This window comes from Chlorocebus sabaeus, chromosome 18 (genome assembly GCF_047675955.1).
Source record: "Chlorocebus sabaeus isolate Y175 chromosome 18, mChlSab1.0.hap1, whole genome shotgun sequence".
NCBI classification, from domain to species: Eukaryota; Metazoa; Chordata; class Mammalia; order Primates; family Cercopithecidae; genus Chlorocebus; species Chlorocebus sabaeus.
This window is the reverse complement of record NC_132921.1, coordinates 73,229,998-73,256,156: the sequence shown is the minus strand read 5'-3', so window position 1 is coordinate 73,256,156 and position 26,159 is coordinate 73,229,998. Positions and strand designations below refer to the sequence as shown.

Sequence of the window (26,159 nt, the reverse complement as noted above, 5' to 3'; positions counted from 1 at the left end):
AATGAATAACATAAAGTTTTTATCACTGGAATAAGGCAAGTCATCATCCTCTGAGGATGTTTCAGGTGACCAAATTATGTCATTGAGGTCATCCTTGGAATATAGATCTCTTTTAACCTATAATAAATAACACTGTTTCAAAATGTCTACCAAATATTTATGGCAAATACTAAATGTGCACCAGTGGGAACTATTCATCTTTTTCTATGAGCAAAACCAAAGTACTTCTTAAAATAACTGACTTTGGTTAAAAGGGTACCTTTATGAATGGTTGCTGTTGCTTTTTGAAAGCCAATGTCTTTATAACAAAGGATTTTCTGTTTTTAAGTGAACTTTAATAAGGAATTTTCAACAACATTCTTGACAATATACTTTTACAATACCTTGTTCTTTTCATTAGAGGTTTTCCTTGCAAGCCTAAAAAAAAAAAAACCAAAAAATTCCAATCAGGCAAATAGTAAATATGTAAAATACAAAGAATATCTATAACTATTTCTTAAATAAAACCTCTGTATTTGTAATTTCTCTCTCCTATTCATAAAGTTTACAGGAAATTTTTCACAGGTGATATAAAATACAATTATTTTCTACAAGGGGATAAAACTATAAATGAAAAGGATATATTATAGGACAAATAAAATATATTACTACTAATATAAAACAATTAAGTTTAGATCAAGTTTTCTGACAGCCAAAGAAAAAGAAGAAACATGTTACTTGTATTACTTCATAGAAAAAATATATATAACACACTAGTTTTTTCTCTTGTTGCCCCCCCCCGTTTTTTTTGTTTGTTTGTTTTGTTTTATTTTTTAAAACAGAGTCTCACTCTGTCACCCAGGCCAGTGTACAATGGCGTGATCGCGGCTCACTGCAACCTCCATCCCCAGGGTTCTAGTGATTCTCCTACCTCAGCCTCCTGAGTAGCTGGAATTACAGGCACCTGCCACCACACCCAGCTTATGTATTTATTTATTGTTTGTATTTTTAGTAGAGATGGGGTTTCAACAAGTTGGCCTGGCTGGTCTTACCACGTTGGCCTGGCTGGTCTTGAACTCCTGACCTAAGGTGATCCACCTGCCTCGGCCTCCCGAAATGCTAGGATTACAGGCGTGAATCACTGCACCAGGCCCTGTTGCCCTTTTATATACAAACAAGCTTTAATTGGTACTAAGACTTATGAGATAAATATTAATTATGTAACAGAAACCCTTATTTAAATGATGACATTGGTGAGCTTTTCAGGACATACTGTGCAGGTACTGCGTACTATTCTAAACACTGTACAAGTGTTTAAGTGTCTTGAATCCTCCCATCAATTCTGTGTAGTAGGTAACTTACTAGGCATTTAATACAGGAAGAAAGTAGGCAAGGAAAGGCCATATAATTTGCCCAGGCCCATAAAACTGGTCAATAGCAGACTAAGCATTCAAACCCAAGAATTCTGGCTCCAAAATATGTGTTTCAGGATACTTTATAATACGCTATAAAAGTAATATTTCTTTTCAACTGTTTACAAGTAATATAATAGCAGATGAATTCTTATTATCTATGACTACAAATAATCTCTGAATCTTGCAATTTTTTAAAGTAAGATTTTATACCTATGCAGTTTTGGAAACCTGCTTTTAGTAATCTGAAAACTTGGTTTCTCTAAAGAAATTCACCAAAAAACATTCATTCATCCTTTCAACTATTCACGTATTCCACCAACACTTACTGAGTGTACAATACATGTCAAAGAGGCTGCTGATTGGTCCAGGGAAACATTTTTTTTTTTTTTTTTTTTTTAACCTTTGAACTATACAATCCAAAAGTAACAGTCTGCAATGAACTTTTTCAGGAGTTTGCTTTTCTATTATTCATTAGAAAGCCTCCGCCTCCCCACAATCTGAAAAACCATAAAGGTGACACGCCTGTTATTTTAGAACACCTTGCTAAAGCACAGCTATTCGTGATGCTACTTTCAAAGGTACTGTGATACATAAATCATCAAGGAATGTTTAAATTCTATTCAATATGACTCAAGTGTTTGTATGTTTATTATTACAGATTCTAAAAATATATGCCTGTGAGTTTAACTTTTAGGTCATCATTTTCACGTACCATTATATTAAAATATTCCATTCCTGAACCAATTCTGAAAGAAAAACCTCTTCCAATAAAATGATACATGAATAGAAATTGTAAGAATTGATTTACTATAAATATTTAAAAAAGAATGGATCAAACTTTCCAAAGCTCACACATAAAAACAAAACTAAATTCCAAAAACACATTTCTTCTCTACTGGATTATTCCAAACAACAAACAAAAATACTCTAACAGTTTCCATTTTAAAATTGAAAATGAAACAAAAGTCTCTTGAATCTCACATTCTTCTTCTTTACTTGTCACCCATTTCTCTACTTCCTTTTGCAGTCAAAGTTCTCTCAGGAGTTGTCTGTGTTTAGCACTACAGTCAGGGTTCCATGGCAACCAGCTGAAACTCCTCCTTGACAAGGGCACTCATCATCATCTTAATCGGTCTTCCAGCAGCATTGATACAGTTGACTATATTCTCTAGATTAGGCTGTCTACACTAGTTTATTTCTAGATAAAGTAATCACTGCTAGTATTCCTTCACAGGGAGACAAGAAAATTAGAGATTTTATCTTCCTTCATCCTTAACCATTTCACTAAAACTGCTGTTATTTTTATAGAAGACTACCAGTCTCCTAGACTGGGTAGAAGACCAGTAAGTACACTGGCCTTCTCAAACACTGGTGTAACGACAGGTTCTTCTGAAGTGTATTTTTAAAATTTTCATGTTTCTTTACTTCCTTCACATGCAAGGGATGATCACTACTTTAAAAAATCCATTAAAAAGCCAATGTTTTCTAATAATTCTACTTACAAAGAATAAAAAAATTATTGTGAAATTCATACTCTTCTCCATCTCAATTTATTTACTAATTCAAAAACCAATTTGAACTACCAACATATCCAAAGAAATGTATATTCCCAGCTTTAAATAAAAAAAGGTAATCAGCCGAGCGCAGTGGCTCACGCCTCTAATCCCAGCATTTTGGGAAGCCAAGGTGGGTGGATCATGAGCTCAGGAGTTCAAGACCAGCCTGGCCAAGATGGTGAAACCTTGACTCTACTAAAAATAAAAAAAAAAAATTAGCCAGGTGTGGTGGCGGGTGCTTGTAATACCAGCTACTTGGGAGGCTGAGGCAGGAGAATTGCTTGAATCAGAGGTTGCACTGAGCCAAGATTGCACCACTGCACTCCAGTCTAGGTGACAGAGCAAGACTCCATCTCAAAAACAAAACAAAACAAAACAAACAAAACAAAAACAGGTAACCAAGCCGGGCGTGATGGCTCACAACTGTAATCCTAGCACTTTGGGTGACCAAGGCAGGTGGATCACTTGAGGCAAGCCTGGCAAACATGGAAAAACCCTGATTCTATTAAAAATACAAAAACTAGCTGGCGTGGTTGTGCACGCTTATAATCCTTTGGAGCTGAGGCATGAGAATCACTTGAACTTGAAAGGTGGAGGTGGCAGTGAGCTGAGATAGTCCCACTGCACTCCAGCGTGGGCAACAAAATTAGACTTTGTCTCAGAAAAAAAAGCAGAACAGGTAACAGCTAGTTATGACACGATGCAATATGTAAGAGCTGATCTAGAAAAAATTATATCTGAGCATGAGGAAGACTTTATGGAAGAGGCAAAAGACAAGAGGAGCTCACCAGGCCAAAACAAACAAACAAACAAACAAAACAAAACAAAACCAGAAACAGTAGGAGAAAACCATTCTACATAGAGAATAGAATGTGAGCACAGGGATTAGGCACGTGGCATCCAGTTGTTTCCTGGGAACTTGAAAGGTAAAGTGTAAAACACATGAAAGTAAACACTGAGAGAAGAATGCTACACTAAACTTGAATGCTACGCTAAAAGGCTGGAGCTCACTGCCTGTAAGCAATGACTCTTAGACATGGGGTCATAGTTGGATTTGTGCCACAGTTTTTAATATGTTTCACTGAATTAAGTTTTCAAAATACCATGAGCTACATACAACCTGAAAGAAACTGTGAAATTACCTTAAAGGGAGAAAACACTTTTAAAATACCCGTATGTCTTTACATATAGTTCAAATTGGCATTATTCTGATTAGATAGAATTTTGTTTGAAAATAGAATGATTTTATTAGAAACTTTTAGCATAGTATCTATTTCTAATAAGAAATGCTGAGTGACCACAATATTGGGGTTTGCTCCCGAATTAGAAAACCATTTATACAGAGAGTATAGCTCATTGAAAAGAGCCCAAAGAATCCAAAAAGGGCATATAATTGCCAGGTAAAATTGTCAGAATGAACCCATGTCAAACTGTATTTTAAGTGAGTATTAACATTTAAAACTATACACCAGAATAAACTCTATTCACTCATTCAGTAAACATTTATTGAGTTGCTACTTACTATATGCTAGGTCCCTTCCTAGGCAATGAAAAACACAGTGATGACAAAATCCTACTCATGAGCGCCAAGTAAACAAAACAACTAACAGCAGAAGCAAAACACATAGTATGTTAGAGAGGAACAACTCAAGCAGGAAAAAGGAATGTTTATGTGCAGGAGGGGCAAGGTGGCGAAAATATTAGGATGACTAGATAAGACTTTGCTGAGAGAGTGGCTTTTAAGGAAAGAACTGAAGAAATGGAAGGAGTAAGCAAGGAGGATATCTAACTCCATACACAGTCAACCGCCCAGTACAGAGGGATGCAGAGTGTGTTCACAAAATAGAAAGAAGTTCCGTGTGGCTGCAGCAGAGTGGGAAGAGTAGAAAGGCAGAAGCGTAAGTCAGGAAAATAAGAAGTCAGATCCTGTGGTTCCTTTGAAGTATTAGGAGAAAATCTGGCATATGTTTTGAGTGAAATGGGAGGCAATTAGAAGTTTTTAACCAAAAGAGTGACATAATGTGACATGTTTTAATAGGTTCACTGGGTAAAGAATTGACGAAAAGAGGATTAAACATGGAGAAACAGAAAGAGCTATTAGCAGTCTATGACACTACTCTAGATGGCCAATCAGATGATAGTGGAGTGGCTTGGACATGAAAGATGTGACTGGCTTCTGGATATATTGTGAAGTTAGACCTGATGAGATCTGCCAACATCTCGGCTGTGGAGTGTCAGAGATGGGGGTCGGAGGAGGGAGACAGAGAGAATGTGTGAGTCAAGGAGGACACCAGGGTTTTTGGCAGAGCATTTGCAAGAGTTGTTATTAATGGAACAACAAGACTACATAAGGGGCAGGCAGGAGGAAGAACATCAGTAACCAGATTTTGGATCTGATAAATTTGACATATCCCATAGCTAATCAAGGAGAGATGTCAAGTAGACAGGCTGATATATAGGTCTGAAATTAAGGAGAGAAATGGGCTGGAGATATAAATTTGAAAATCATTAGCATATACAAGCTGGTGAAAGTCAGAAGAAAAAACCTCAAGAACTGAGTCCTGGGTCACTTTAATCTGTGAAAGGTAGAAGACGAGGAGATGTAACCAAAACAGGCTAAGATGGATGGACTAGAAAGTCAGGAGGAAAATCTAGGCCAGAGAGTGAGATTCTGAGAGCCAGTGAAGAAAGTGAAAGTATTGTTGATAGGTTACATAAAACGAGATCTAAAAAATTTTATCTAGATGTGTTACAGTGAAAAATCAGTGACAACACTGAGAATAACAATTCTGGAGAGTGGTGAGAATGAAAATTATGGCAGTGAGTTCAAGAGTGAATGGAAAGGAAACTTGAGGCCATGAGTACAAGCAGTTTAATTTTAAGGACATCATGCCCACGTGGCATTATCATGCATGATCTAATTTTCTTCTTGTTAAACTGTATTTTTCAATCCTTTCATAATGATTAAGGATTAATTACATGGTGCGTTTTAACACCTTAATAGTTTTTAAAAATTACATTTATATGGCATTTTAAAAGCCAGACAAAGGTAATAAATAACATCATAAAATTATAGAACTAAAAACCCCTTGAACGTTTCTGTATTATAAAGCTGGTTATCATTTTGCTCATGCTTATAAATAAAGACCACAGAAAGACTAAAGGGCAGTATTTCCTACCTGAGAAAAATCACCCAACTCTGAGATATTTTACACTCATCAAATATACAAAATGGTTTGTCATACTAAAATATTAAATTCTATGAGATGAAAAAAGATGAAAATTCAAATAATCTTGTTTTGTCAACTGAATTTTTGTAAATTATATCATAGGAAGTCACTGTGGTAAAATATGGTGCCGTGCATGCTGAAATGTCTTTTAAAAGGATAATGGCAGGCATTCAGAGCGCCTCTAAACAGAAGGTTCACTGCATTAGCAGCACCCTGGTTTGGCACAGGAGTCAGCAAATCAGTACTTGTGGGCCAAATTCAGCCCACTGCCTGTTTTTGTAAGTAAAGTTTTTTTGGAACACAGTGCCACCTATTCATTTATTGTCTGTGAAAGATGTCAGAGAACTTCTGGTCCAGAAAGCCTAAAATAGTTACTATCTGGCTCTTTACAGGAAAAAACTGGTCAACTCCTGACTCGGCAGATCAAAGATCCTTTGATATAGTTTAACAAGTTTTACCAACACGCTGAATATTTACATGGAATACAGATCCCCATGTGCAATCCCTTGGGAATATTCAGATTATTGTGAGAATTCAATATTTGAGCACTCATGCATTGAGAACAAAAAAGCAAATGTCGTAACTAGCAATTTTGTTGGTAATGTAAAGTGCCAAGGTAGCATGTAGTTTCCTTTTGCAACTCAATAGATATTACAAGTATTAAGAAATTACAACATTATATTCTGACAAAATTTACTTAAGTTGTGTTATCAAACTAAATGTAAATATACTTAACTGATGAAATAATCAGTATATTATAGATCCAATCTCATTTTTAAAAGAGACTTGCATACTACATTATTTAATGGGTATCACAATTTACCCATTTCCTTATTAATAGGATTTTAGACTACCTCCAGCTTTTTGATATGACAATGCTGTAATGAAAATCTTCAATATGTATGTAATATATATTACTATCCTTAACATACTTTTGTTATACTTAAGATGTTTCATAAACATGTTACAAACATACACATAGAAATACATAAGACATATATGCGTGCATGTATGTATATCTATATGCATGTAGCCAACATATATATATAAAACATACAATAGGCCAACATATATATGTAACATACAGTAGGGAAACATACACACATACACACACACACAGATACATATATCAGAATATATATGTTGGCCTATTGTATATTATATATAACATGTAATAAATGTCCATAACTTGTGTGTATGTGTAAAGTCATATTTCCTGCAGGATCCAGTCTCAGAAGTAAAGCTGACACATTAAAGGAATGACATATTTGAAATTTTGATACATGCTATTAAATTACCCTTCAATAAAGATTTACCAAATAAGTGTATGAGAGAACTTTTTTCACATTTGCCCACACTAGTTATGTTTTAATAAAATACCAATATGCTTGGAAAAACTGTATCTAATTGCTTGTTAATTTGCATTTTTCTGATTACCACGCAAGACAGAATATTCCCGGTGAAGGTATAAAATTCATTAATCATGCATATTATTTGAAATTAGAATTCATTTGATAGTACAATAACAATAATGTACTATCAAATAGTGCTATAGGCTTACCTATTGTACTCTTCACTCTTCTGCCTGGGACATTGATGATTATCAGATTTTCTGCCCCTTCTTTCTTGAATTAATTCATCATCATCATCATCACTGTCACTGTCATCAGCATGTAGGTTTCTTGACACTTCCATTTTCTTATTTCTGCACTTTCTCATTTTTTCTGCAACCTTCAATGAAAGTGTGACACTGAGAATAAATGTCATTATTTCATCCAAGGGAATAAACTGTTCATTCATTTTGTCACTTGACTCAGTCTGTCATGATAATAGTCATTATTTTGGACTTCCATTTTATCGTTATATAATTATTAGCATAAGTTATAATTTTTCCATTGAAATTCATATAAAGTCTAATTCATTTCTGTTTGAGTGAATACAACAAAATTTTCCAAACTTTCAAAAAGGGTCCATTCCAAATTTGTGCTTTTATTCCCATCCACTCTTTGCTAATATAAATTTTCACCATTTTGTGACGAGCAGAAATAGAGAAACAAAAGGAGAAAGGCATGAAATCTGTCCTCTTCTATTTTTACCTCCTGGAGTTTACACTGAATGGCCAGATTTAGAGAATGTGACATTGTGGGGCTTCAGGAACACAAAGGAAGCTTTTCCCTCTCTGGGTAAGCTTTCCCCACTGTCTTTAATCTTTCTTTATTCATTCGGATCCTAGGACTTCAAAAATGTGAAGGTGCCTGCTGAAATGCAGGAACCAAAATTCGAAACCACAGAAGCAGCAGAGTGAAACTGCTGAGATGCTAGTAGAGTTCTGGAAAATAAGATGCTTTCCAAATTTCACATTCAGTAACCATGACATTTCATAGCTGGAGAACAGACAGTGTAATTATCTCCTTTAGCCCTGTCATCAAAAAAGATTAAATGACTCATCCAAAGCTCCTAAAGTGGCATTTCCTAGCATTTTGGGGCACAAAAACCAATAATGCTATTTCATAATGCCGAGTCAGATAAATTATCTGATAAATTCATCAAATTTATCAGAAGAATTAAAAGTATCACTCTGGGAAAGTAACTTAATGCTTCACCAGGGGCTGAGAGACCTCATCTACTTTTACTTTTAAAGGTGGGTATCACCAGATTTTTGTCTATCTTTAAAACTTGATGTACAGAAACCAGGTTTCTACTTTGGAGTCAAAAACTAAATTCTTGGCTGAGAATCTATGGTATTTATATGATAAAGTTATCATGCTAAAATTTATCATACTCTATTAAACAAAATCACATTAAGATCTGATTCGACAGAAACATGTAAAAGTGGTGATTAGAAAAATAGATGGAGGGAGGTGGCCAGGTGCGGTGGCTTACACCTGTAACCCCAGCACTTTGGGAGGCTGAGACGGGCAGGTCACAAGGTCAGGAGATTGAGACCATCCTTGCTAACACAGTGAAACCCCGTCTCTACTAAAAATACAAAAAATTAGTCAGGCGTGGTGACGGGCACCTGTAGTCCCAGCTACTCGGGAGGCTGAGGCAGGAGAATGGCGTGAGCCCGGGAGGCGGAGCTTGCAGTGAGCCAAGATCATGCCACTGCACTCCAGCCCGGGCGACAGAGGGAGACTCTGTCTCAAAAAAAAAAAAAAAAAAAAAAAAAAAAGAAAAAGAAAAGAAAAAACAAAAATAGATGGAGGTATCTATATATATTTGTTTTCAAACGTATTTAAGGAGTTCATGGTGAAATTATAAGCCCCAACATAATTAGTTAAATGAATCAACTTGCACACCTGAAAGCACAACATACAACATACATCTTTGACTATGAATATTTGTTCCAACTCTCATGGATAGGTAGATTTTTATATCATTTCTCAGTCATTACGCTTCCTTCCCACTGATTTCCCACTTTATTAAGTAAGTGCAATTCATCCTCAAGACTATAGGGAAAAATTAGGTCCTAGAGCTTATTACATTCTTTAAGCAATTTCCTATATGCTTACTCTACTTCAGAAGTATCCATATCCATGGTGCATGGATAGATTAATTTCCCAGTCCCAATGCCACTTAAAAAACTGATAGATAGACTTGGGTTGATTAAGAAACAAAGACTATAGAATGTTTTCCTGAACTTCTAACATTTAGATAGAAAAACAATCTATTTCCACAGAAAATTATGTATTTAGTAGCCCCAATTTACACAAGAGCTTTTCATAAGTAAAAAAGTAGAATGCACCAAATAATTGATCAAGAGAAAAAACCACGTAGCAGCAAGTGACCCTCTAAGTCTTTCTCAAGTTGAACTTTTTCTTTCTTCGAAGTCAGGAACTCTAGTTTTAATATGCCTACTTCATTCTTCAGTCTTTGTATACTGTGCTGTAACTATTCTTCTCAACGTACTTTTGATGTTCTGTCACTATGTGGTGGAGAGGAATGCACATTTTCTAATACAGTTCTATTCTTTTATAGTTACTTGCACTGCAATTATGATATAATGGTTTCTGGAACAAGTTTCTGTAACAATAGAAACACCATGCCGTTTTGTTTACTCACATGCTTCATCTCTCTGGAGGAGGTAAGTCACAAATCTAAAAGGCTTTTTGGATCACTACACTGAGGCAGCACATTTCTGATGTCCAATTTGCAATTAGTGTTGTTTTCATCATGTGCCTATAACACTCTTGGTCTTCTTTTATTTCAATGATAACTACTTCTGGGTTCCTTGCTTTTGTATTTTCTGTGTCATTATAAAAATTCTACTGCTCTGTGTTAAAAACATGTATAGTGTGTGGTTTGTTACTTATTTTCATTTTTAAAATAAAAATCAGAAGGTGACTGGCAAGCATATTCCAGGGACCCAGCATAGAAATGAAATGGAAAGACATTTATGAGACTGAACTATTTTTGTTCAGAAAATATCTGGAATACTACACATAGGAATATTCCAGATGCATTCCTTCCTGACAATCACGTATATTATTTTTCAAATTAGAGGGTATGTTCTTTATATTTCTTTCTTCCTGTAGTGGCTCTTCCTCTGAACAATCCAAAGTTTTGGATTCTTCACAAATTTTACTCAATCTCTGCTTTAACTTAATTGTGATGAGTTTTAAAGTTTTTTCCACCCTCATTTGCCTTGTTTGATCCACATTTTCTCCTATTTTTGCACACAAAGGAGTCCTGCATATAGAGATGTATGCTCTCTATTACAGTACTTGTTCACTTCGGTTTGTTGAGACATTTTTGCAGATGCAAAAGTGGAAGATTAATTTGCTAGTTTTGTTTGTCAGATGTCTTTTTTGTCAGGGTGCATGTTTTAAAGATAACTTTGTCATTAAATAATCAAGTATGGAAAAATAAAATTAAAAAATAATAAAACTTTAACTGTTAAACTACTTATTCTATGTTTATCTACTCCCAATCACTGGACTGTAATTAGTTAAAACTAATTTACATTAGCCTAAAATAGGGGAAAAATATCAACCATCAATCTTAACTTTGTAACTGTTTGTTTGGACTAAGATTAATTCATTATGTGTTTAATTTACCAAAAATGAATTAAAAGGTGATTTGCACTATTACAAAGGCATCTTCACTTAAGAAAATTTTATCTCAGTGTACCTGAAATAGTGATACTCAACAAACAGTGCACACTTGAGTGCTTTTTTCCAAAGATTACTAACTGATGAGTAGGCAAACTTTTAACAGAAATCAAAATCAACACTAATCAGAAACAAAGCCAAATTCATAAAATTTAATTCAAACTATAAACCGTAATACGATAGTGTTACGTAGGATTCTATATAGACTATAGTCTTAAGTCAAGTTTCAGTATATTCTAAAGTCCACTAATGACAGTAGTTAAAAAAAATTTTAACAATAGTTACAGATTTGCTCTATGAAATAAGTTAGAAAGTTACTGTTTGTACCCTCACACCAAAGCTCCCATTCTGCAAGTCCGGTTCTCGTGACAGGCAGTTGGGTTGACTTTATGACCCCATTCTCTCCCTGAACACAGATACTAAAGTCAATTAAAATTTACAATGGAGAATACATTTTTAATCATAGTATTAGTGACCAGTAATATATAAAGTTGCAAATTTTGAACCATTAGCAATTATTACTCCTTTAACATGAACCCAAGTCAGCAGCCATCACTGTTAAATTGTTCATAATTTTGACTGCTTAAAATTATAATTCATTATTTGATGTTACCTTATTATATTAGGATGTTATAAAAATGAACAGCAGGCCGGGTGCGGTGGCTCACGCCTGTAATCCCAGCACTTTGGGAGGCCGAGATGGGCGGATCACAAGGTCAGGAGATCAAGACCATCCTGGCTAACACAGTGAAACCCCGTCTCTACTAAAAATACAAAAAAAAAAAATAGCCGGGCATAGTGGTGGGCGCCTGTAGTCCCAGCTACTTGGGAGGCTGAGGCAGGAGAATGGTGTGAACCCAGGAGGCGGAGCTTGCAGTGAGCCGAGATCGTGCCACTCACTGCACTCCAGCCTGGGAGACTGAGCAAGACTCCATCTCAAAAAAAAAAAAGAAGAAGAAGAAAAAAAAATGAACAGCAAACAATATTTAGGAACTTTTGGCTTCATTTTCAAGAGAAAAGATTAGCTGTAAATCAGTATAGATTCTGAAAATATTTTCAGTTTTATAACCAATTAAAATGTTTTTAAATTAAATATTAAATTATAATCAACTGATTCTAAAAGGCAAGTCCAAAGGTAATTTCATTTAAACTATGTTACCAAAGCAAAGAAAACCAGAAATTTGAAATTAAATTTTTACAAACCTGTGGCTGGTTACTTTCACATCCTTGAAGCCTGTCTTGCTCTCTCTCTGATATCAATTTTAAGTCTTGTTCTGCTCAAAAATCCATATATTTCATTAAAATGAATTACTTAGAACAGTTAGATAAAAGTTATAGTCTTTATAAACATGAATAAAAACATATTTTTCTTTTATAAAATGAGAGTTTAAATAAAGCTTACTCTCTAGTGGGGTATCTGCTTCTTTAAAAAATACTTCTAATTCTCCAAAACTTCAACAAACCACTTGGCAAGACACTAGATGTTACCAGAGTCAAGCCATACATTAATCTCATAGATTCACTCACAATTTTATTCACCCATCATCAGTGAACAAAACCACCAGAAACAAAAAAATTAAAAATCCAAAAGAAACAGATAAAGTAATACTGTATATTTTCCTTTACTTTATAATAGTACCTTTGTAACAATACACTAAGCCTGTTATTTAGTACTAATAATTTCCAATATGACTTTCTCTTTACCCCTTCATCAGGGTACACTCTGTTCTTTTGTATCTGAAATGTTTTCCTCCACTATTCTGACAAATTTCTATTCATCTTATAAGATTAACACACCTATGTGATGTCTTCCCTGATTCTATCTTTCCCTAGATAAAAGTTTTATATAATGTAAATTTCATAAGACACGCAGTTAAGGTGTCAAAAGCGAGGTTATATTTCAACAGACTATAACTAAATTACAAAAGTGCACATACTCCAATGACAAGAAAAAAAAAAAGATCTTCAATAAGAATAGCAATCATGACCCTGAAAGGATAAATGTCAAAGATAATGGGAGAGTGGTGTGGCGCATCGTTACTGCAACACATCAGATTCATTTATACCATTATCCTACAAGTATCCATCATATTCAACTATTTGTCTTGTAACTGAGGAATTACACAGTTGTGATGAAAGATAAGCTGAACATATTCAATTCTCATCAGATAAACTGTTCCGAATTAATCAGCTCAGATAGTTGTAGAATAAGTTAATATGAATATACATCTTTTTAAATTACAAGGTGAGATACTGCTATGTGTAAATTGATTGTATTGTGTGGTTTGCCCTGTCTTAAAGTTTCTTGATCCACTCATGCAAGATGGTATATAAAACACATCACAAAATAATGTGTGAGCAACTTTCAATGTGTAAATATTTATTGCAAAAAATAAAAATTTCACATTCATTGTATTAAGCTTTTATATTTCAAAATCAGTACAATGTTTACTAAAAACATTAGTTTTGTTATTCGAGGAATAAATCCTGTACTTTTTTTGTTTCTGAAACTACTGTGATTGGGTATACTATCCTAGTCTCTCAAGTACTTTTATGGAACAGCTATCTAATAAAAAAAATAGCTTTCTTAATAAAAAAAATAGCTTTCTTAACAAAAGCAGTAAAAGTTCTTTAGTTCAAATGAGTTTCATTTGATTATCTAATATAAATTTAACTTGTATCTTTGATGTGTGATATAAAGTACAGCAATGAGTTGCTATGGTTTACCCCAATTACTGCACTCCCTCCTCCTTCCAATAATTTCAAGGGCAGTAATAATCTAATGTCCTGAGTGCAAACATACTGAAGCCGTCTGAATTAAGTTCTCTCAAGGGTCCTCATCACTAACTCCAAAACTACGGAGATAGCTTATTTATTTCCTCCCTCATTCCCACTTCACAGTCCCCATGTCTTTGGAAAAGTCTCCCAATGTGTGGTCTTTCTTCTTCTTGCATATACCTCTCATGGATTATGCCCACTTCTTTCCTCTTCATTAAGCAGTAGGATCTCACATCAATAATTTCTATTTCATAATTTTACCCTCTGGCTGGAAACATATTCAGAAATAAAAGCAATACAACACTTTCCCTTGGCCCTTTTATGTCTTGAACTGCTATCCAACAGCAATCCACGGGCAAACAGGTATATGGTTGAGCGCTCAACAGCACTGATCACCAGAGAAATCCAAATCAAAACAGTGACAGATGATCTCACCACCCCAGTTAAAATGGCTTTTATCCAAATGACAGGGTATAATGAGTGCTGATGAGGATGTGGACGACGAGGAACCCTCCTACATTGTGGGCATGTAAATTACTACAGCCACTACGGAGAATGCTATGGAGAGTCCTCAAAAAACTAAAAGTAGGCCAGATGTGGGGCTTTTGCCTGTAATTCCAGCACTGTGGGAGGTCAAGGTAAGAGGATTGCTTGAGCTCAGGAGTTTGAGACGAGCCTGGCCAATAGGGTGAAACTCTGTCTCTACCAAAAATGAAAACAATTAGCCAGGCATGGTGGCATGCACCTGTGGTCCCAGCTACTTGGGAGGCTGATGTGCGAGGATCATCTGAGACCAGGAGGCTTTTTTTTTATTTTGGCATCTTAAAAAAAAAAAAAAAACCCAAAACTAAAAATAGAACTACCATATGATCCCAGCAATCCCATTGCTAGGTATATACTTAAAAAGCAAGGGAATCAGTAAATTGAAGAGATATCTGCCTTCTCATGTTTGTTGCAGCACTCTTCACAATAGCCAAAATGTAAAATCAACCTATTTGTACACCAACAAATGGACAAAGAAAATGTACATATACACAATGGAATACAGTCCAGTCATAAAAAAGAATGAGATCCTGTCATTTGCAATGGCATGGATGGATATACGTTTTCTCATTAGAAACTTCAAAATTACCAGCTCACTTCTTTCTTTCCCCTCTGTCCGTGCTCACAATCTATCTACTTTGTGAAAGATTTTTACATCTGCAGTCATGATTCTTCCCACTCCACATTTTTTATGGATTACTACCACCACATCTCTGCTCTTGTTTTAGCAATAGTATCTTACATCTATAATTTCTATTTCTTCACCTCTTTCTACTTCCCCTCTGGCTAGAAACATGATCTGAAATAAAAGCAAAATCATGCTGTCCTCTGAGCCTGTTATGTCTTAACTGCTCCCCAGTGGCTCCTTTCCAATTCCTATATAGGAAAAAAGTCTATAAGACTCAGAGTGTGGCTCGAGGATCAGCAGCGTCAGCATCGCCTGAGAACTTAATAGAAATGCAGAATCCCAGGCCTGCTGAATCAGAATATGCATTTTAACAAGGCCCCCAGATGATATATTGAAGTGTGAGAAGTTCTGTTCTACACTCACTGTATATGACTTTAAATTGTATACATGCATAGATGACCACACATGCTTATATTCACTTATGGTAGATAAAACATAGAACTGCCTGGTCAGGTTCTTCCATCAATGAGGAAGACAGGAAGACAGGAAGAATTAAAAATTTTGCTCCAATTCTCCGACAAGTTTTGGTGCTAGAAGCCCACTATATCTTCTTCCCACTTTTCTAAAACCCTTTTCTTCCTTTTTCTTGAGACGGAGTCTCGCGCTGTAGCCCCGACTGGAATGCTCATTGCAAGCTCCGCCTCTCGGGTTCGTGCCATTCTCTTGCCTGGGCCTCCAAAAATGCTGGGATTACAGGCGTGAGCCACCGTGCCCAGTCCCCTTTTCTTCCTTTTTCTAAGGAATTATTCTGTTTTGCCATGTTCTATGTACCTTCTTTTTCCTTCATTTACCCCTGCACTCACTGCCTTTCTCATTCTTCATTCCCTCTTCTCTCCTTTCTTCTTACTTCCTGACTTTCCTCAGATCTTAGAATACCTTGAAATGCAGCTATTAATTCAGCTCCTTTAGTGGCACTCTCAATTTACTCTCCTGTGGATTTCTGTTAATATATAAAATGTATCACCTTTTCACTTTTCTTTTTTCTTACTGTGCATTTAGTAAGTGACCTTCCTTTGCTTGTTGTAATACATAAGTGATGGTGTTTTCAAGTAAATATTATGTGAAATGCATTTTTAAAAAAAAATACACAATACCATCTACATTTCCATTTACTGCATTTTTCCTCTGCTGATCAGCAGCCCCAGATGAATGACCACCATGCTTCTGGAGAAGATTCTTGGAGATACTCTGTTAAAATTAATATCAACAATGAGTTTCAATATAAAATAACAATAGTTGCACAAAAATGTCCTAATCACTCATTTTAAAAATCCAAATGTCGCCGGGCGCGGTGGCTCAAGACTGTAATCCCAGCACTTTGGGCGGCCGAGACGGGCGGATCACGAGGTCAGGAGATCGAGACCATCCTGGCTAACATGGTGAAACCCCGTCTCTACTAAAAAATACAAAAAAATAGCCGGGCAAGGTGGCGGGCGCCTGTAGTCCCAGCTACTAGGGAGGCTGAGGCAGGAAAATGGCATGAACCTGGGAGGCGGAGCTTGCAGTGAGCTGAGATCCGGCCACTGCACTCCAGCCTGGGTGACAGAGCGAGACTCCGTCTCAAAAAAAAAAAATTCAAATGTCTTATATTAAAAGCAGTTAGACTTAAAAATAAGAGAAGTTGGTATTGAAAACCAAAACATTTCTTTTTTTTGTTTTGAGAGCCAAAGCTGGAGTGTAATGGCACGATCTTGGCTGACTGCAACCTCCCATTCCTGGGTCCAAGCGATTCTCCTGCCTCAGCCTCCTGTGGAGCTGGGATTACAGGCGCACGCCACCAGGCCCAGCTAACTTTTTTATTTTTATTAAAGATGGGGTTTCACAGTGTTGGCTAGGCTGGTCTCGAACTCCTGACCTCAGGTGATCCACCCGCATCAGACTCCAAAAGTGCTGGGATTCCAGGCATAAGCCACTGTGCCCAGCCTGAAAACCAAAACATTTCAATAGAGAACCTCACATACACTGTTTAGATGGAGCTTATTTTTTATCTTCATTAGGCTATTGACTCTGTAAAACTGAGTATGGAAGGCAAAAGGAAACCTATTTACAGACGAAGTATTAACTTAGGTGCATATTTCAACAAGACACTTACTTCAGAAGACCTAACTCTAATTTGCAATCTCCATCAAAACTAAGAGGGCACTACAAAAATAAATTTGCTACATTAGGGCACTTAACATTTAATTTATTCCCAATTATTGAATTTTTTATTATTAAAAGAAGATAACTGGCATGATAAGAAACTTTGGAGTACTCCATGTTGTAAAAGAACACTGATGAAACTACTTCATTTAGGTAAACAAGGGCTTGAAAAAATTAAAGTATTTCTTGATAAAATTTTTACTGATAAAAAAATGGTTGAATAAAATTACAAAGTAGTAAGAAAAACTTCTGTTTATGTTTAAATAAATGCAAGCAAGATATATTCTGCCACTCTTTTCCAATTAAGAAATAACTTCAAAAACTAGAGCAAGCCTTAATAAAAAGGGAAGAATAAGAACATTTATTCACAAAGCATCTAAAATGTTCCAGATTCTCATTTGCACATTTTCTTTTCTACACATTGCAAATGATGATGATGATGGTTACCCCATTCCCTGCTTTCTGGTCATTCGAGGATGTTTAAAGCAAAATGAACAATTGTTATCCATTTTTCTCTCTGTTCACAATATCCTCCCCTTTCAGACTTTCAGGGGGCTTGGTTTTTCTCAGCCTCTAGATGGCAGCTTAAATGGCACACAGAAAGATCTTCTCTGACTACACAATTCTACTCCCACTCCCACCCCAATCCTAACTACAGATTTCCTCAATTTTCTGTAATTGAACATTTTCTGTTTTCTTTATAGGAAGCACTTGTAGTGACTTATGTGTTTGTTGTTTCCTTGTTTTTGTGTTCCTACTACTCTAGGATAAGCCCTCATCCTGTGTATTCATTGTCTTATTGCCTAGCACACAGTCCGTACACAATGACAGAAATTTATTTGAGGTCAAAACATTTAAAATCTTATTAGGAGGTCCTGGGCGCTAAATCACCCTATTCCCGTAGGATATCACCAGTAATAGACCACTAAAACTTACCCTACTCCAGTCTGGAAATCCACATACCTATGCTCTACTTTCTCATTGTTCTCCTGTCAGTACTGGCTACTTGACAGTACTCGCTAAAGGTTAAAAAAAAAAAGACTCGCAGTATGTATTAAGGCACTGAATCCCACTGTGATTCATTTTGTCCCATATTTGCATACACATATTCCAGTTTACAAAATGTTTTCACATTTCTTGCCACATTTGTTCATTACATATACCTAAGAGCTAGATATCAGTACCATCTTTATGAAAAAGGGTACTGACATTCAAATAAGTTAAATAATTTTTCCCAAGGTTCCATAGCTAGTAAGTGACAGGACCAGGACACCAACCTATCTTTTGACTTCCACTCAGTGCTGGTACCACTATGCACCAGCTGCTTCTACCTAAGAGGTCAGGCCGTTCCCATCTCTTTCCACAGCTGTGGCCTTGGAATACATCATTATTATTTTTTACTTATGTTACTACAAGCATGACTGCCACAAAGAAACTCAAAGCATTCTACTGTTAAAAAGAATTAAAACACTATTAAACCAAATTGTTGTTTTTATACCTCCACACGTAGACTATTTCCCATGCTTTTCCTTCTCATAAAATGTTCCTTGCAGATCTACACTGATGATCCAAACATTACAATACTTTCAAGTCCTAGGCACTATCGTTTCAAGTTCCAAGTTCTAAAAAAAATCCTTACAGCTTAAACTCTTTATCTCTGCATCTCATTAGGATATTTACACATCCAGATATGCCATAGAATTGTACATTTGCTCCTAGGTTGACCTGGAATAATTCTTTAGTTTTTAGACAAACTTATCTTCAGAACCTGAAGTGATTCCCTGTATTTTCTTTTTCATTATACTATGTTGGCTTCTTAAATGGATCCTGCAAATTAGCAGAATTGTACTATGCAGCAGTAATCTACTTAGCACATAATTATTGTATTCATCATACACTGAAATGTGAGAAAATAATTCCTTTATGGGCATACGCACAGGTGAGAAATTAAAGCTCAAGCATCCTATTTTATGACTTAACATCACTTGATATTTATGACAGTAGACAGTACCTTAGAACTACGGGATGATCCTGTATCTTCCTCTTCCGATCCTGATGATGACGTATCTATAAAATGTTATTCACAGACACATTCATGAGACTATGAGTTACTGTAAATTTCAAATACATATAACAAAGTCTATCTCCATTCATGAGTATTTAAATAAAATAAAAATAATAAGAAAAAGTAACTTCAGGTTTGATGTAGTTTCAGGAAAAAGGAGTTTGTAGTATCGGAAAAATAGCAAAAAAATAAACATATTATATTTGGTTCTGTGATTTTTTTTTTTTTTTGACAGGGTCTTGCTGTGTCACCACGAATGGAATGCAATGATGTGATCACAGATCACTGTAGCCTCAACCTCCTCAGCTCAAGTGATCCTTCACCTCAGCCTCCCAAGTAGTTGGGACTACAGGCCTGTACTACCACACTCAGCTAATTTTTGTAGTTTTTTTTTTTTTTTTAAGAAGAGACCAGGTTTTGCCATGGTGCCCAGGCAAGTCTCAAACTCCTAGGCTCAAGTGATCTGCCTACTTTGACCTCCCAAAGTACTGGGACTATAGGCATGATCTGCCACACTTGGTTTCCTTTTTTTTAAGTAATACCATTAAATACTTTTTTTCAGAGATATTCACTAACTTACCACCTCTAATTTTTATACACAAAAAAATAAAATTATTACAATTTGTTTGCTCTCGTGGGGCACTTTAAATAATACCATTTTTGTTTTTTCCAGTTGATGGTTTTGTTGCTTCCTCCTATTAAAAAACAAACAAACAAAAAAACAACTTTACAAAACATTGTATTTCTTAATTCACTGTGCGTATAAAATCATGGCATATCCTGAGAGAAGCCAAAAATATAAACAAAAGACAGATTCCACCCTCTATTCAAGTGGGGATATATCAAAAGAAACAAGAACAGAAACATGTAACACTAGGTCTTCAATTAAAATGAATAAAATATGGTGAGGGCTTAAAGAGAGAAGAGTCAGTTCTACTTGGAAAGCTCTGTAAATGCTGCAAAGTCAGGGCCATATTTTAAAAGACAGACAAAGTAAAGAGTGAGGGTATAAGGGGTTTCTAGGCAAGGTAGCATGCGTAGAAGGATGGGACATGAAACCACATGGCAAATGAGAGGCATTAAAGTAAAACTGGCATGCAGTCAGAGGGAATGGGATGGAGAGAGAAAACAGGACAATCAGGCCAAACTACAAAAGATATGTGTCATGCTGGAATGTAAAATTCCCCCTTCATGCAATCGGAATCCACTCAATGAGCAGAAGAGTTAGATCATTACAAATATATTTCGGGAAGGTTACCCTGGCAGCAATGTAAAAAGGAGTGAACATGGTGAGGCAGGGGCCCAACTATAAAAGAGTATTCTAGAATTATAGGTCACAATGTGAACTACAGTAATAAGATATGAAAAGTGGGAAGTAGGTAAAAATACAGAACTTGGTAAGAGAATGCATTGGTGATGTGAGACCTGGAGTGCAGCATTTTTCCTCTTTCAATGTTTCAGTGCTATTTACCAGGTGTTACGTACTAGGAGGGGGAAGCCAGATGACAGAGTAGATTACAAAGGGCCAGAAGTCAGGAAAGAATCACGAACAATGTGTTCAGTTTAGGACCTACCAAATTTGAGGCACCCAGGAAAGTTACAAGACAGATAGGGATAAATACATTTGGAAATGAAGTAGATGGCCTTACTCAGGAAAAGGACACAGTGTTGATAAGACAAATATTTTACAAATATACTAAACTAGTAGAATTAAATAATGCAAACCTATATAGAACTCTGAACTTTTGAAAATAAAAACATGAGGGAAAAACATGGAATTCTACTTTTCAATTATATATTTCCACATTTGTTTCAAGAGTACAAAATATTCCTTAATCTATGCAGACACTTATTTCTGGAATGTTATGGCAATATGCATTTTTGAATTGCATGGAAAGATTTAATTCTTGTTTTTTTGGAGACAAATTCTCACACAGTCACCCAGGCTGGAGTGCAGTAGCATGGTCTTGGCTCACTACAACTTCCACCTCCTGGGTTCAAGCAATTCTCATGCCTCAGCCTCCTGAGTAGCTGAGACTACAGGCATGCGCCATCACGTCTGGCTAATTTTTTGTGTATCAGTTAAGACGGGGTTTCACCATGTTGCCCAGGCTGGTCTCGAACTCCTGAGCTCAGGTGATCTGCCTGCCTCGGCCTCCCAAAGTGTTAGGATTACTGGCGTAAGCCAATGTGCACAGCACATACTGAGCTGTTCTTTATGGTTGCTTTCTACTTCTTTCCTTCCATAAAGGCAAACCTAAGAACTGTTTATTCCCACCATTTTTCATAAATCTCAAACCCATGCATCTATCTCTCTGGTAAGACTTGTTTTCTGTTATCATCTTGAGGGCTTATATTTCTTTCTAGGATCTCTGTCATCATTATTAAGATTGAGGGGATGTATGTGAAAAAGCATGGGGAGGGGAAAGATTTCAAAAAAAACCAATCTACCTTTGTAACACCAGGGTTCACTATAGGATTGAGGGAAGGTTTCAGACCAGGGTGTGTAGGTCGACGAGGCTGACCATTGATGATTTCAGGATGGATTTTAACCCCATCTTCATTTTCGCTGTCAGAACTGCTGCCCTCAAGCAAAGTTATATTTCCTGTTCTCACAGTACCATATGTCGTTTTCACTATAGTTAAAGCAAAGAGTATATAAAAAATGTGTAATTAACTGTCAGTGAATAACACAAGAATAGGCAGTCTTCAGATAGCTTACGATTCTTCCTTGTAGAGAAGATTGCTTGTTGAGAAATAGTCCTTGTTGGTTGTTGAGAAATAGTTCTTCGCTTCATTAAGTGTTGTTCTGGAACATTCTACAAAGAAAACAATAGCTTTAAGAGAATAACATGTATCACGTTTAATAACACAATATTCACCAGTACTACATGATCTAACACAAAGAATACAGGTCTTAGAGTCACTCAGATGTATTAATAGATTCAAACCTTAAATCTGCCATTTACTAATCTACATGCTCATGGGGTGAGGATTATGAGAGATGATACAGATATCCTCAAAACGTTACTCTTTTGCCCCTAGTTCATTATTAGACAAATACTGTATCGATTATTTTCTTAACCAAAATAACCTAGAAGAAAGCTTACCCATAGGGAGTTTTGAGTATTACTGAAAAAATGCATATATTCGAAAATATAAATTAAATATGTGATAATATTTTGTGTATTTTCATAAATTCCATCTTATGGGGAAAATGTGAGAACTTAGTTTTTAGTGGTATCTGATTTAAATGGGTAGGCACTGCAAACAGTACAAGCAACTTCTATGCTGTTTATAAAAAAGCTGAAACAAATTATCATATTAATTCAGTTCCTTCCGAGACAGAGAGAAAAAAAAAACAAGAATAAAGCTTGTAGGGCAATGACTGATGACTGAAATCCACACACAGCTACTAAAGAGGAAGCTGTCACTAAATACGCTGACAACAGAGACAGAAGTGTAATAAAAGAACAGACACTAAAACGTGTTGTGCAAGGGAAAAGGCTGAGGTAAATCATTTTTAAAAGGAGAGGCGGGACAAAGAAACATCAAAACAAAAAAGAGACACAGCCAGTTAATCAAGCATGAGCTTAAGCCAAGGAAAGAAATAATTTTAAGCACAATAATGTATGTGGAGAAATCCAGACACATAACAAAAACTTGTGTTCATAATGGATCCCTGTAGTGACACTTATTAGAATTTGCTCTACAATAAGCTTTTTGTAAAAACTTGTCTAATAAAAGAGTTAATTTTATTAAACTAAAATACATCTATCACTACCTGAAAGCTGGAACACTGTTACCCCAGAGACAGAAAAATAGAAAAAGAAATATTTCATCAACTTTCCACCTGGAGAAAGAATAAGCAAGCAGAATTTTTAAGAGTAATGTGTGGCTAGAAAATATGTATTTAATAGAACATGAGTTGGGGCTTTAAAAAGTTTAAGAAATTGTATCCTAAAATCGAAACCTAACCTTCCACTTGAAGAATATTAGAAACTATACTGAATCTATCTTTCCTACTTAAGACATATTTCTAATTTCTTTCCTTCTTATTTTGACATGTTTTCTCAACACAACTCATCTGAACTTATATATCTTAAACATTACAAGAGGCCAGGCATAGGGGCTCATGCCTGTAATCCCAGCACTTTGGGAGGCCAAGGCGGCTTGATCATTTGAGGTCAGAAGTTCACGACCAGCCTGGCCAACATGGCAAAACCCCTGTATCCACTAAAAAAAAAAAAAAAAATTAGTCAGGTGTGGTGATGGGCACCTGTAATTACAGCTCCTAGAGAGTCTGAGACATGAGAATCGCTTGAACCTAGGAGGCTGGAGGTTGTAGTGAGCTGAGATCACGCCAGCCTGGTGACAGAGCAATCCTCTGTCTCAGAAAAAATAAATAAATAGAAGGGAATATAAATTGAAGCCATAGTTTAGAAATGAGAGATTTAATTATTAGAACATATCATGTGTATTATATTACTTATAGCGTTCCATTATATAGAAACTCATTTGTGTGTTCATTTATTCATATTGAAAACTATTAAAATACTTCTTACACACAAGTCACAATTATAGGTACTCCAAATACACAAAAATATGTTTCCTAACCTCCACTCCCATAGCTCATAGTAATATAGTAGCTTTGCAATTATTATTTAAATAACTAAATAGAAAAGTCTGAGATTTAAAATTTTAGAATGAGATACAAGAATTCTGGGTAGGTATTTCTGAAAATTACACTTACAAAAACCTTCTGAAATTAAAGTCTTACCATATGAATACTAAAGTCTCTGCTTGCTTCTGTAAGTTGTTATTTTGAACAAAACATGTATTCTTCAGTTAGAGTAAGGCTTTAAAATAGACTCTTAGTGACTTAGAAAATATAGTGGAATCCCTTTGTAATATAGGTTTTGAGGAAGAATTTAAATTTCGAGTCTTTCACAATTAAAAAAAAATTAGATATGGAGTCTTGTTACGTTGCCCAGGTCTCAAACTCCTGGGCTCCAGCAATTCTCCTGTTCCAGCCTCTTGAATAGCTGGGATTGCAGGCACACGACCTCACACATAAATAAATTCTCATAATTTCCAATATTATTTTAGGCTAATTAGAGAACAAAGGATAAAATTATTTTAAAACTCTCTGCTAAAAACTGTATAATAAAAAAATAACAAACGTCCAAGAAGAAAAAAGTAAATATATACTTCAGGCAACAGGGAAACCCCATGATTACTATAACAAGTAATTGGATCCATTGAGCTTCGTTTAACAAGTAAGTAGTATAAAAGTCACGTTAGTATGATTTAACACAGTAAGGATCTTTATTCCAATAAATTTTGACCAAATTTCACATCTCCTCTATTGTGGGAAAGCTTTTGTAATATAATTTTCCTGCCATTATGTAGTTTCTAGCCCATTCTCTTTTTCAGTTCCCATTCCCTCAAAGTATTTACCAGTTATCTATTACTTACCAAAGTAAAAAAAAGAAATGTACCTAGTCATAGTTCTATAAAATGGTTTTCTCTAACCAAATTTCTATTACACAGATAAAACAAAGGTAGACCACTGTTAAATTTTAAAAGTAAATACTATATAAAACTAGATTCAGCGTGAGAATATTAATTTCACGAGACCACTTTACCTTGGATTTAAAATTGAAGTCACCATCCTTTTTTAGTCGCATACGCACTAAAAAAGTATCCCGTCTGCAGGAAAGCCTATAGAGAAAAAACATACAAGAAAAAAAAAATGAGCAGGTTCATTACTTACCAAACAAATAAAACAAAAATCCCAGTCTATATCTGTATGCCCCCTCCAAAAAACAAAAAGAGAAAAACAAAATCTAGGAAAAAGTCAGCTATCAATATATCAAATAATATATCTTGGTGTAAGTAAAGCATGACCTTTGTTTTAAAAAATATTTGTTACCTATTTCTGCCTTCAGCTCTCCAAACTTTTTGTTTGTTTGTTTGGGACTCTGTCTTCTGTTGCCCAGGCTGCATTGCAGTGGCCGGGTTCACGCCATTCTCCTGCCTCAGCCTCCCGAGAAGCTTGGCTACAGGAGCCCGCCACCACGCTTGGCTAATTTTTTTTATTTTTATTTTTTTAGTGGAGACGGGGTTTCACCGTGTTGGCCAGGATGGTCTCAATCTCTTGACCTCATGATCTGCCCGCCTAGGCCTCCCAAAGTGCTGGGATTACAGGTGTGAGCCACCGCGCCCGGCCCAAACCTAGGAGATATCCAATGCCTACCCAGTCTTACTTCCATAGCAAACAGTGTCAGCCGATACACTGGCAGAGACCCACAGTAATTTGTCCTGAAGGCTGGACTGAAAGCTCAATTAACCCAATCATGCCTTAGGTTGCAATTTTTGGAATTTGAAAAAATCAGACCTTGGCAATGGCCTTGAGTGGTAAGCTATAAATAATTGTCACAGGTTTAGCATTTCAATAATGGAATACTAGGTATACATGGGTTTAGCTGATATAACTGAGTCCTGGTAGTTGTACCTCTATTTCCCTAAGTACTATATCTAAATATCTTCCTTCCCATGGGCTCCCACTTCCAGATCCTTCTTCTGCAGGGCTCCATGGCAGTCTCCAAACTTTAAATCTTCACCCTAGGAAAGCACAGCTTCCTAAAAG

The 26,159-nt window shown here is 35.9% G+C and overlaps 1 protein-coding gene across 1 annotated transcript in view; it reads right to left on the bottom strand.

Moving 5' to 3' along the window:
• ANKRD62 (ankyrin repeat domain 62) overlaps positions 1–26,159 on the bottom strand; it is an 88,149-nt gene that overhangs the window by 45,167 nt on the left and 16,823 nt on the right. The window lies entirely within an intron of this gene.